The 14,182-nt window shown below is 42.3% G+C and overlaps 1 pseudogene; it reads left to right on the top strand.

The window, feature by feature from the left end:
- Positions 1-12,460: 12,460 nt before the first annotated feature.
- On the top strand, positions 12,461-12,594 carry LOC119243893 (U2 spliceosomal RNA; annotated as a pseudogene).
- The last annotated feature ends 1,588 nt before the right edge of the window (positions 12,595-14,182 follow it).

The following is a 14,182-nucleotide window of genomic DNA, read 5'->3' as shown; positions in this document are numbered from 1 at the left end:
TCTTTTTTTTTTTTTTTAAGATTTATTTATTTATACAAGCACTGGCTACAGTCAGAAGTGCAGGAGGGTGAGAGGATTCACCAGAGCCAGAGCAGGGAGCAGAACAGGCAGACTGATGAAATACACTGCTGAGGGGAGCAGCGGTCGTGTCAGGAGAGGTCCTTCACACCATGTGGGACCCTCGCCGGCAGCCAGGGATTGTACTGGTGCTGCAGAGGCTGCAGGCAGCTCCGCAGCCCAGCACTCAACTGCTGTGCCACCAGGGGAGGCCCTGTTCTATTTTTTTTTTAAGATTTATTTTTATTTGTTTACTCATACAAGAACTGGGGTGTAGGCCAGAGGTGCAGGGGGCATGAGAAGATTCACCAGAGATAGAGTGGGAAGCAGAAAAGGTAGATATACTGAAATACACTGCTAAGGGGAACAGGCGGGTGAGACAGGAGAGGTCTGCTGTGTCATGTATGGGCTGGTTCCCTGGTTGGGCATCGAATTCAGGCCTTAGTGGTGACAGCGCCTACACCCAACCCCTAGGCCACCAAGGTGGCCCCGTGTTTCCCTTTGAGTGATCTCATTGAATATTCTTCATATGTTGTCAACTGGTAAAGTAGGTGATCAAACCTTCAGTTTATTTTTTAGCGATTGTCTTCTTACTGTTGTCACAATTATTTATTAACACATTCTGGATATAGGTTTTTTAAATCAGATATTTGTTTGTGAAACTATTACATGGAGTTGTACTAGTTTACATCCTTGTCAACAGTATGAAAGTACTAATTCCTCCACAGTTTCACCAACACTTGGAATGGTCAGTCTTTTTTTAAGATTTATTTATTTTTATACAAGAACTGGCGTACAGGTCAGAGGTGCAGGACAGTGAGAGGATTCACCAGAGACAGAGAGGGGAACAGAACAGGCAGACAGACCAAAATACACTGCTGAGGGGAGCAGCAGGCGAGATAAGAGAGGTCTGCCGCACCTTGTGGGTAGCTCCCTGGCCAGCTGGGAATTGAACCAGTGCTGTAGAGGCTGCGGACAGTTTCACAGCGCAGCGCTCAACCTGCTGCACCACCAGGGTGGCCCTGGTCAGTCATTTTAATTCATTTTAGCTATTCTAGTAGATGTGTGTATGTGTTTAATAGGCTTTTTAAAAAAAAATTAATTTACAGACAGTTGAGAAAACAACAACATGGAAAGTTTACATATCCCCTGTGCCCAGTTTCCCTATTCCTGATACCCTACATTAGTATGGTACATTTGCTACAATTGTTAAATAAATACAGATGTATTGTCATTAGCCAGCATCCATACTTTATTTAGGTCACCTTATTTTTTCTCAAATTCATTCTTCTATTCCTGAATACTCTCTAGAATACCAAATTTCATTAATTTGTCATGAATCCTTGGTATTCTCTTGGTTGTGATATTGTTTATCCTTTGTTTCTACCTGACTTTCCCTAATAACTAGTCATGTTGAAACATTCATGCTCATTTTTTAAATTACATTCTTTAAATCATTGAGTTTTGTCATGCAGACCTCTCCTGCTGCACCTGCTGCTCCCCTCAGCAGTGTAATTCATCAGTCTGCCTGTTCTGCTCTCGGCTCTGGCTCTGGTGAACTCTCTCACCCTCCCGCACTTCTGACTGTACCCAGTGCTTGTATAAATAAATAAATAAATCGTTGAGTTTTGAGAGTTTTTTTTTTTTTTAATGTTCTGGATACAGATCTTTTATGAGATACATTCTTTGCAAAGCTTTTCTTCCAGCCCAGGTTTGTAGTGTCTGTTTTCATTTCCTAAACAGTATAAAAGTTTGCAATTTTGATAAAGACCAATTTATCTATATTTTCTTCATGTGGTTCATGCTTTTTTGTATTTTTAAAGAAATATTTTGCCCCAAATAAAACTGATTTTCCCTATATTTCTTCTAAATGTTTTATAATTTTTAATATTTTAGACAGCTTTTGTGTTTAGTTTTTATATTTAGGCTGAGGGCTAGTAAGAATAAGACTCACCACCTTTGGAAGTTTATTCATAACAATCTACATAACAGATTGAGTTTTATATCTAGGAAGGGTGTTGTAATCACCAGCCTCATCAGACTATACATAGTGGAGAAAACTTCCTTCCCTAAAAGGAGTTTTCAGTGCTAATATTTAGAGACAGTCTAGATGCTGGGCAGCTGCAAAGGACAAATGTTCTCTCTACATACATGTTACCTTCAAACTCTCCTAGCTCATATTTATCTGTGTGTATGTCTTAAGAAATAAACATTCTTAGTTGCAGCTAATATTTCTCAGTGAACTTCATGAATGAATTTGCTAATTGCATCATCATATACAAATTCATATAGGTCTTCATCTGGGCAAGTTAGTATTTCTCTAAGCAGCTTAATGGGTTGCTTGCTGACTGAATGCGTATTCTGCCTGTTGAGAGTTGAGGTTGACTCTATCAATAAAGCCCATTGGCTTTCTAAATCTCCTTTGTTTTCTGTTCTTGTACCTATTAATCACCCAGAAGCTGCTTATCCTTTGTCATCTTGGCTTTGATGGATATTTTATGTAATCAGTCCAGACCTTCAGCCCTGAGTAATCACTTGGATTCTTGCTTATAAAAGTTCAATAACCACACAACAGCGATCCTCTTGATAGATGAGCTCTTTTGCTTTCATGCTTTTCACACTACATGTACCAAAATGACAGAATATCTTTATTCTGTCTTTTTAATTTGCAGTTGTTTATTTAACTTTGACATATAATGTATGAGAACTTAGTCTGAACAAAGACTTCTCATTTGTAAGTCATATTCTAGGTATTTGAGGGCATGCTTGCTTTTTAAAAACAAAATGTAATTTATCAACAAGTATAAATTCTCTTTTGTTATGGGTCTAATACGGTAAATAAGTATCATAATCTCTTTTAACAATCTATGGCTTTGCTGTCAGAAAATGTGCCAGAGTAAAACCGAAGAAGTAGAATGAAAACAACTGATTGATTGGCTGCTTGGAAAAAAAGAAGTGGATACAAAAGAACTTGCTTGATTGTATCGGAACTCAAATGCAAAAGTAAATGAATTTTGGGGAGTGATGTGGGGATTTTCTCAATCTTACTATTTTATTAAGTAGAATTTCCTAGTGGCCTGGTAAGAAAATTGAAATTCCATAATTCCTTCACAGAAAAAAAAATATTTCTGTAAACTATGCTAGGGGGAAGTGCCAAGAGTTATATTTTCATACATTTACTACACATATTTAGTAAAGTAGATTTCATTCTTTTTTTTTTTTTTTTAGATTTCTTTATTTATTTGTACAAGCACTGGGTACAGTCAGAAGTGCAGGAGGGTGAGATAATTCACCAGGGCAGGGAACAGAACAGGCAGACTGATGAAGTACACTGCTGAGGGGAGCAGCGGGCATGGCAGGAGAGCAGCGGGCATGCCAGGAGAGGCGCCATGTGGGACCCTTGCCCAGTGGCCGGGGATCGAACCGGTGCTGCAGAGGCTGTGGGCAGCTTCACAGCCCAGCACTCAACAGCTTTGCCACCAAGGGAGGCCCTAGATTTCATTCTTATCTCAACTTCTTTCTAATCTATGAAGAACTGTTGACTATATATTCTACAGAATCCTATGTATTTTTTTTTCTGCCCATGTATTTAATCTGTATAAGTCTGTTTTTTTAAACTTTAGCACTGAAACTCCCATAAGCATTCTATTTCTACTCACAAATGTAGTTTATATTTTATTTTTACCATATTGATTTATCCAGACACATATTTTATTTTTAGACTAAAAAGAAGGGTATCAGGAGCCTTATTTTTCAGCCTTGTAGAGGTATGTTGTTTCAGTTCCTACAAGAAGACCTCACACTCTGGGTCTCCTACCTAAGACTTCTGTGATCTAATAGAATCGTAGCTTGAAGTCTTCCCTCTGACCCCATGGTCACAGGACAAAATGTCTCCACAACTGCGAGTCCCATCCAAGCCTCACTGGATTTTATCCATTTCTTTTATTATTATTATTTTATTTTATATATTTTTTGCATCATTCTTCATTTTTGTAAAATGTATGCATTTTCATCTAGGTTAGAGTCCTTGCGAAATCCCCACTACCCATTCACCTGTGAACTATCACCATAGTCTCTTGTGCTCTTCCCAGCCCTGTTTTGATCCTACTCCCTTCTCCCTCCTATAGAATGTTTCTGGTTTGTAGTTTCCTGTTGATTTTGATTTTTACTTTATTATAAGCCCCCTCCCACCCCAATCCTTATTTGGATCCTCTACATTCCTCCTATAAGTGACCATCTGGTATTTTTCTTTTTCTTTCTGGCTTATTTCACTGAGCATGATAACTTCCAGCTCCATCCATGTTGCTGCAAATGGCATGAGTTTACCTTTTTTAATTGCTGAGTAATATTCCATTGTGTATGTATATCACATAGATGACTGGATTTTATCCATTTCTTTCTGTCTCCACAGATATGCCCCCTGCCCTGACTCCATCTCTTGCTTGGCCAACTGAAGTAAACTCTGGTGGACTGTCTGTTCCTATAGCCCTTCTTCACCTCAGTTCCCCATAAGGCACCCAAAGATCATTTCAATATCTCCACGGCCCTGTGTAAGTGACTCTTCCTGCATCTCCAATTGCAAAAGTGTGGTCTTCAAATATTTCCTTAACTCACATACATGGAAATATAATGTTTCAAAAAAGGATTCAGAAAGAAATGGATTGAAAACCCTGGATAAAAAAAAGCAAAGTAAGTTGACTAAGTGCTAAATTAGATGTCCTGTTGGTTAAATACTACTGAGAAATAAAAACTTAGCCTTTGCAGCTATCAGCTCCTCCAGACAAAATCCATTTCTCAGTTTCCACCTCTAAAGAGATGTGAAATGCCTGGACTGTAATTTGAGTTCAACAGTGAGTGAGTCACAGCCTGTGGGGTCCTTACCCCCCCTTATTCTCAGGGATATTATCTTGGCACCCAGAATTTCTGCCACTTTACTGATTTATTATTTCTAATAGTTTTTTGTGGAGTATTCAGGATTTTCTAAGTATATTGTCGTGCCATCTGCAAATAGTGACAGTTTTACATGTTCTTTTCCAATTTGGATACGTGTTATAGCTTTCTCTTGCCCATGGCTCTAGCTAGGGCTTCTACACAATGTTAAACAATAGTTGTGAGAGTGAATATCCTCATCACGTGCTTTCATGTCACATCTGCTCCCCTTGGCAGGACCTTCTATACTCTTTTCTAGGATCTACCATGTCTGGATGCTTCCAGGACCCTCACTGAGGTCTGCTGGGACCTACTGTAGTAGGTCTGTTTCCAGGTCCTGTCCCACCATTCTCTGAGGTTGCAAGAGGGTCTAGCGTGCTAGGTCTTGATTCCAGGTCATGTCATGGGGCTCACTGGATTCTGCTGAGGGCTGCCACTGCTGGGGATGCTTTCAGGATTCACCCTGGAGCTTGCCCAGGACTGCTGAGGGCTGCTATAATGGATTTGCTTCCCAGTTCTCTCTCAGGGCTCACTGAGGTCTGTGGAGGGTTAAGGTGTAATGACTGCCAGTTACATTCTGCTGCTCGCAAGGCCTGCTGGGCGGCAGAGCTCACCTCAATTGCCCGAGCAGGCTGCCAGCTTGCTTGCTCCCCAAGGTCCCTTTCTCTAGATATCACTCCTAGCATGTATGGACTTTCTAGTTTCCCTACAGGAGTTACTGACTTTGTTCTGCTACGGTCTAGTTGTGTATGTAGAGGAGGTAAGCCCAGTGTCTCTACTCTGTTGACATCCTCTCACCATGCTAATGCAGCTGTCTATCTTCCACACCCTCAAGAGAGGTCCCTAATCCATGGCTTATCTGGAGCCCAGGAATTTTCATTTTTAATAACTTCCAGAGATTCTGACATTGTCAGTCTGTGGGGTACATGTTGAGAAACATTGATGTAGGGAATCTGAGCATGTAGTTGCCTGTCTAGTAGTTTGCATACTACTTCAAGTTTGGTCAAAAAAGAAACCAGACTGAGAGCCTGGCTCCTCAGCACATGGTCCACAGTGATCAGTCACACTTTCTGAAGAGGATCAATAAAGGATGAGAATTACTTAGACTAGAAGGAGAGATTTGCACAGTCTGCAAAACTTAGCTAAAAGCTGCACTTTTAGTATAAATCGAAAAGAGTTTTTAAGCTTGAAACTGCTTGAGGGATTTTGTTCCTTTTCTACAGATTTTTCCCCCATGGAATTCATGGAGTTCAGTATCCAATTTAAAGATTTCAAGGTCTTCTGTAATAAATTTGGGTAAAACTTGGTAAGTCCTTTGAGTAACCTCTTTAAATTTTTTTCTTTTTGCTGTTCATTTCTTTACTCACATTCATATGGACAGATAACCCAGATTAATTCACCAGTTTTAAGGGAATCTGGATGACCCCTGTGACTTCCTTCCTAAGGGATCACATACTCTTTTTTTTTTTAGGTTTATTTATTTATTTTTTACGGATTTATTTATTTGTTTATACAAGTACTGGGTACAGTCAGAAGTGCGGGAGGGTGAGAGAATTCACCAGAGCCAGAGCAGGGAGGAGAACAGGCAGAAGGACCGAAGTACACTGCTGAGGGGAGCAGCGGGCGCGGCAGGAGAGGCCTGCTGTGCCATGTGGGACCCTCGCCAGTGGCCGGGGATCGAACCGGCACTGCAGAGGCTGCAGGCAGCTTTGCAGCCCAGCACTCAACTGCTGCGCCACCAGGGGAGGACCCACATACTCTTATTCTACATATTCTATCACATATTCTTATTCTGTGGGCTGTGTCAGCTAAACACATCACCTCACTCAAAGGAGACCTTGTTTTCAGTCAGCAGTTTCTAATATAAAATAAAAGGAGACAAAAGAGAAAGAATAAATTTTACTTCCTTGATAAAAGAATTAATTTAACTTCCTTCCCTGGACCATCTTGTACTTGGACAAGAGGACAGGTGCTGTTCAGAGGAAGACAAAGGATCCCAAAAGAATCCTATGAGCAAGTTCTGCTCTGAGATACTACACTTCCTGTTGAATCAGTGAAAGACAGCTGGTGCTGTCTGATTCTCTAAGCACTTACATACCATTTCAGTCAGCCAGTAAGTCTACGCAGGCAGACCACCCATGTGGCTAATTTTTATTCACTGAATTGATGTAATGTTTCACCAAACTTGGATAAAACTGGAAGATGGCTTATGCCTTGAGGACGGACTTTGGAAAAAGAGGGGGTTGCATGGTGTGGTTGAAACAGGATGAGAATGGCACTTGGTACACATGGATTGTTGTCCCAGTTTTGATACTGACAGGATCGATGATTTAACTGTCAATTAATCTCCCTGAGCCTGAATTTCTCATCTCTGCACCAATGACAGTTATCCCTCTATGGCACAGTTTTCATTGTATCACTTTATTTGATGTACATAAAGCTCCTATAAGGAGCAAGGACACAAATAATTATCATTTCCCATGTTATAAATAAGAAAACTAAGGTTCTGCTTCTGGTCACAATTGATTAATCAACTCATCCAATCATCAACTCTTCTGCAAATAGAGTTATGCACTTGTCTCTCTCTCTCTCTCTCTCTCTCTCACACACACACACACATACACACACACACACACCCCATGCCACAAAACACACAGACCCCACATGCTCACACAAGTCCTCTGTATGCTGAGGGCAGAAGAGGGAATGGCCAGATGCTGCCACTTAACTCCGACAGCCAGGCAGGTGGGGGGGTAGGTGAAGAAAACGTCTGGTGTCCCTGGGATAAGGGGATCAGATTTTGAGCCAAATATTTGCTGAGACTTTGAGAGACTCGGGCACAGGGAAGGCGAGTTTTAGCATCAATGAGGGTGACTGTAAGCAGGCATAGGGGCTGTGGGGCTGGCCCACGAGGGAAATTTAGGATTGGACGTGAGCATGAGGATCCCTGCACCAGCTGGGGAGCAGCACCTGTCTTTATAACAAACCTCTATTGGAAAGAATAAAATGCCATTCCCAAATTTATCCTAAGAACCCATTCTCAGGGAAACTCCAGGGTAGCCTTGTTAGCAGAGTAACTGGCCTTGACACATAAGAGCATGATATTTCACTGTCCCTTGTCACATCCACAGCAAAGAAAATGTCATAGCACGAGGAGTCAAGGACCTGTTTCTAATTTAACTGGAAACCTTGGGGAAAGCATCTTAACACGCTGACCTTGGTTTTTCTTTTTAAGAGGAAGGTACAGAATGGAAATCTTTCTAGATTCCTTCCAAATCTGTTTTTCTAAGAGGCTAGGAGGGTGATGTTCCTAGTGACCAAATATCTCACGGAGCACCCCCCAAAAAAGGACACAGAAAAAGTGTAACTTCAGATAAACCCTTCAGAATTCAGAAGCTAAAAAGAGAAATTGCAGCACTTGTGATTCCCATGTCCATTTTCCTCTTTTTTTTCCAAGTTGTAAATACAAAGATTTTTTTTTAAGATTTATTTATTTATGCATAAAGAGCTGGGGTACAGACCAGAGGTGTGGAGGGTGAGAGGATTCACCAGAGACAGAGTGGGGAGCAGAACAGGCAGACTGACTGAAATACACTGCTGAGGGGAGCAGCGGGTGAGACAGGAGAGGTCTGCTGCACCATGTGGGTAGCTCCCTGGCCAGGGATCAGACTGATGCTTCAGTGGCTGTGGACAGCTTCATAGCCTAGTCTTAACCCCTTGCGCCACCAGAGAGGCCCCTACAAAGATTATTTTGTGTCTAACCTAATTGCTTCTCTGTCCGTCCTTTCTTTGCCCCCACCTCCCTCTTCCTGTCACATGCTGTCCCAGCAGCAGGAAGGGGAGAAGAACCGAGTCCTGATGTGGTCTGAGACCCTGCGAGTAGTGGGTGCCGCGCCTTCTCTAGAGGCCTTGGGTTCACTCATCTCTCATGAATCGCGTGCAGTTACCTGAGGATACCCCAGTAGGATCCCTTATTGTCCTCTAGGCTAAGGTCCCTTCTTGTTCTCTGGACCCCTGGAAATGTTTACGATTATACATAATTTCATGGAAGTGATTTTAGGCTTAATTATGCTTTTAAATCTATGACACGTTGAGTGCAGTAAGAATAGTTGAGCAAGGAAGTTTTGCGCAGGACATGCTTCCAATGACACACCCCAGCTGGTCCCCGGCCTGGTGCCATCAGTCCCAGGACACTAAGCGGGCTGGCCTTTCTCTCCCTTCGGGGGTCGGCCTTGTCCGTGAAGCAGGGATGTGACTAAGCGTTGAAATAAATACTCCTTTTCACATAAAGCATCCATTGAAAGGCGAGGGAGAGGATTTCTGCACATCAGTCATGTGGGAGAATTTTTAGGTCGGTTGAGAAGAATACAGAGCATGTGCTAGCAATGCATGAAGCTCCTAACTACTGAGTTTTCAACTGACAAATTAACGAGGAGATTTTCTCCATCATTAACTGCTTGATTGGTTGTCTGAGAGCACCAACTGCTTTGGTCTGATTCTCAGTGACAGTCTTAATAGGTGACGTATCTCGCCTTTAGTATCTTCATTCTGGTAGTAGATGCTCATCTAAAGTCTATACAAAGGGAGGGGCTTTGATGGAAGAAGCAGTCATGTTGCAGCCCCAGACTTGAAATCTGCCTTCACATGCTACGCTTGGAATCCTTCGATGAAGACAGAAGCTCACAAGTGTTGAGGTGTCTCCTATTAAGTCAGACATGACATAGATTTGCACAATTGTGCCACAAAGCCACTCTTCTTACTAAATGTTTTTGATTGGTTGACTGTGGTGTCTCAGTGTCAGGTGTGGTGTGGTGTGGTGATTACACCTCCCAGGGGAGAGTCTGAATCACACATGGTGTTGTCAACCAGTGTTACCTCAACAATACCAAAACAAAACACAACAAAACAAAACAAAACAAAAACAACAGCAACTCGATATAATAAAAAAAGGTTTTGGTTGAGAAGACATTGTCATTTCTTTAAAAATACATTGCCATTGCTAATATGCAGTGAGGTTTTTTTTTTTGCTATTGTTGAATTAATAAATTTTAAAACCGGGCCTCCCCTGGTAGTGCAGTGGTTAAGCGCTGGGTTGCGAGGCTGTCCGCAGCCTCTGCAGTGCCGGTTCGATCCCCAGCTGCAGGGGGGAGGGTCCCACCAAAAAAAAAAAAAAAAAATTAAAACCATTCTTTTAGTATTTTTAAGTATTTACATTTAATAGAACCATTTATTCAAAGCTCCTTGGCATCCTTAGTTATTTTTCAGACTGTGAGGAGAGTCTGAGGCCAAAATATTTGAGGACGCCCTTCCAGCACGTGATTCGTAGCCTGGATGGCTCCATGTCAGCATCATGTGGGGTCTGTAAACAGTTCTCGTGCTTGGGCCCCACCTCAGAACTTCTGACTGGTTGGTTTGGGTTGTAGTCTGGATTAAAAACACTTGGAAACCTGTTTTGCTGGTCCAGTGCGTAGCTGGAGTTGACCTCCTGTCGGGGGTCTTGCTGCCTTGTGACCATCTTAGGCACAAATACCTAAAACTCATTAGCGCTCATGTCACGCTTCTCTGTTTCCACGGAAGGATGGACTAGGAGACGTTTTTGTGTCCCTTGTACCCTGCTGGGAAAATATTGTTCCCTGTTGTTTCCTAAAAGCTCTATTTTTTAATTATTATTTTATTTATTTTTACATCATTGTCCATTGTTGTACAATGTAAGCATTTTCATCTTGGTTATAGTCCCCATGAAACTCCTACCACCCATTCACCTGTGAACCATCACCACTGTCCCTTGTCCTCTTCCCACCCTTGTTTTGATCCTACTCCCCTCTCCCCCCGCCACCTCAATATGTCTCTGGATTATAGATGCCTGCTGATTTTTATTTTCACTTTATTATAATTAGGTTTTTTTTTCCTGATCCCTTATTTGGATCCTCTACATTCCTCTTATAAGTGAGACCATCTGGTATTTTTATTTTTCTTTCTGGCTTATTTTGCTGAGCATGATCCCTTCCAGCGCCATCCATGTTGCTGCAAATGTCAGGAGTTTATCTTTTTAATTGCTGAGTAATATTCCATTTAAAATATTGTCCATCTGTTCTCCTTAATTTGGGGTGTGTTTTCATAAACCAGTTGATATTCATTTGCTTGCACCTTTTTCGTTCATTTGTACATGTATTTATTTGCTAAATGTTTTGATACTGTGTGCTCCCTCTTGGGACTGGGCTTCACCTGATAGGAGATAACTGAGGAAGGAAAGGTCTGGAAATGGACTTGCTTATGCTGAGGAGTCTTATGAGAGCGGTTTCAGTTTGAGAAAGGGTAAGAAGCTTTTCTCCTGGAAAATGGTTAACTCAGGGTGTAGGAATGAGTGACCAAGTTCAGCACTGGCTGACAGTGGCTTTAGTTAGCTGCAGTTTATCACATGAAGTTTTGCCTAGATTCTGAGTTTTTGTATCTCCTCCCCTCCCCGCCAACCTCTTCCCTAAAATGTCCTTTGGACACACTAGCCTGTATTCACTCCCAACAGCTGCAGTGTGGTGTCACTTCTCAGATTTAGCTATTAATCAGAGCAGGAGTAATACTATTCCCCAAAACACGGGTCTTCCTTGTGTGTGCAGCAGCCTTCTCCCTTCTGGGAACTCCCAGGCAAGGCAGGTGTGCAGGATGGTCCCGGGCTGAGTCCTGTGTGATGACTTGTACTGGCCACCAAGTGTCACTCTTGCACTTTTTGCCACTGGAAAAAAAGATGTTTCTACTGACGAAGGGACACTTCCTTGTCCCGGCCCAGATGCATTGATTCTAGTTCCAATCGCAGTTGGTGACATCTTAACCTGCTCTCTTGTTTGAGGCCTCTTTAGCAGGTTGAGGTTGGCGGTTGGGTTTATGGCGTGAAGTGGTAAGGGAACGTTGGGCTGATAGCAATGATGGGTGTGGCCTCTGTGGCCCTCCCCTGGCTGCCCAGCTCTGTTCTCATCTTGGGGAAGTCACTCTGACAACTCTCTCTGCAGGTGGCCTCCAGAGTCTATAGCTTGCAGGGTCCCGTTGATGGAGAAGACATGGTTGTGATTTACAACAGGCGATGCATTGTTCCAAAGAGGTGCACTCATGATTGTGAGCTCACTTTTCCTACTTGTCAATTACAGAAGCAAAATATAGAGCACACAATTGGGAAGCGAACGCATTGTAATAAGGAAACACACTCTCTTAGAATCTTCATGACAAATTCCTGTAGTGTGTGGCATTTTACTTCATTTTAAGTTTTAACTTATATAAGGTGGGGGAGGGAGATGAGTGAATAAAATCAAATGATAGTAAAACAGATTTTTGTAATTGATGTCAATATTAATACCAACTTGATGTTCATGTGGACTCAGAGGTACAAATATGTTTTTGATAAATGGGTATACCAGTTTTCCTAGCATGTACATTTCCAGTTCTATGGTCATTAGACAGAAAGTTTTATTTTGAGCCTGTATTAATCGCTTCTCGGCCTTTTGGCTAAGATCAAGTGTATTTTGAGCCTGTATTAAGGGGTTAATCACATTCCGTTTCTTACCTCTATTTTATTTTTTAAATTTATTTATGCATACAAGAACTGGGGTGTAAGCCAGAGGTGTGGGGGGTGAGAGGATTCACCAGAGAAAGTGGGGAGCAGAACAGGCAGATCTACTGAAATACGCTGCTGAGGGGAGCAGCAGGCGATGCAGGAGAGGCCTGCTGCACCATGTGGGTTGCTCCCTGGCCAGCTGGTATTATGGGATCAAATTTGTGCTGCAGTGGCTGGTGACATCTTGATAGTGCTATCTTTAACCCCTGCACCACCAGGGAGGCCCCACCTCTATTCTGAAATTCACAAGGAAGGGCTAGGAGTCCCAGTAGTGGATCTAACCTGATATAATAGTGTGCAGGGCTGTGGCTGAGATTAGATCCTGTGCTTACTACACTTTCTGGTTCCCTAACAGTTTCGCTTTATTGGAGCAAGCTGAGAGGTGTACATGTAGAACCTCTCCCCACAAATCCTTCTTAATCGACATTCAGTTTCAATATTATGTATACATCTCTTGGGCTGCTATGTTAACAATAAAATAAGCACAATCTGACTAAGTTCTTGGGGTGAAATGTTGCTTGCTCTTCTCACCTTGTCATTAATGAACATGGACTTTGGATTCCTACATGCTGGGATTTAATTTCTGATGGTGGCATCTAAGAGCTCTATGACCTTAAGCAGGTGTCTTAATCACTCTCAGTCCTAGTTTGTGTTGTTTTTAAAATGAATAATAATAGCACTGATTTTCCAGGGTTATAATTAAAACATGTATGTGTAGAAGAATAGTTTTATTTTGTTGAGCAGGAGAGGGAGAGGAATGAAGGAAGTAGGAGAGAGAGAGCGAGCGAGCAAGCACAAGAGAGAGGAGAGTTGGGTGCATAATAAGTGCTCAGCCAAAAGAATAAACCAAAAAATTTAAATTACCTGTTTAGGTAAGTTACATGCTGGCCATTCTGTACAGTGAAGGAAGGTGGCTGTGCTAACAGCTTTTCATTCATGCATTGGTTTCCTCATGTTGCTGTAAGAAATTACCATAAAATTCAGCGACTTAAAACAACACACATCTGTAGTAGTTCAAAGAGGATTGAAACAAAGTGGTTCCAAAGAACAGGTCCTCCAAGTGGTATTCCCAGATGGCATTTCTCATGTTCAAGGAGTACAGCCTCCTAGAGTGAGGGCTGGGTTATAATCCGTCATCTTCAGTGGTGTCGTGGTTCTGCCTGGCAGCACAGAATGAAGCAAGAAGTGAAATGTAGCCATTCACAACCAGGGGCTGATAAAGATGGCGGCTTCATCAGACTTCTTCGCAGGGTCCTGGAAAGCATCTATAGGGGAAAGGCATTATTAAAGGTCACCAACATCCAGTAGAGAACACACATGGAGAAGCTGAGGTCTCCATGAATGCTTTGAGGGAATGTGTTGTCTCCCAAGGTTTCGGGGTACCTGGACTAAGACCCAATATGAGACAGTAAATGCTGCAGAGTTGACAGTCTCGCTCCCTCACTAAAATGAGGGTGCCAGAGGAGAAGGTAGAGATTCCTGTGGTGTAGCGTGGAGACATTTGAGTTGACCTGAATGACCAAAATATCTCAAACTTGCCCTGAATTCCCTTTGCATGTTGAGGGACTTCCAGAACAGCTTTTCAGTGACCGT

The sequence above is a fragment of the Talpa occidentalis genome, unplaced genomic scaffold (genome assembly GCF_014898055.3).
Source record: "Talpa occidentalis isolate TD23 unplaced genomic scaffold, MPIMG_talOcc4v2.1 talOcc4.13, whole genome shotgun sequence".
Classification (NCBI taxonomy): Eukaryota; Metazoa; Chordata; class Mammalia; order Eulipotyphla; family Talpidae; genus Talpa; species Talpa occidentalis.
The sequence above is the reverse complement of the archived record's forward strand: the minus strand, read 5'-3'. Positions and strand labels throughout refer to the sequence as shown.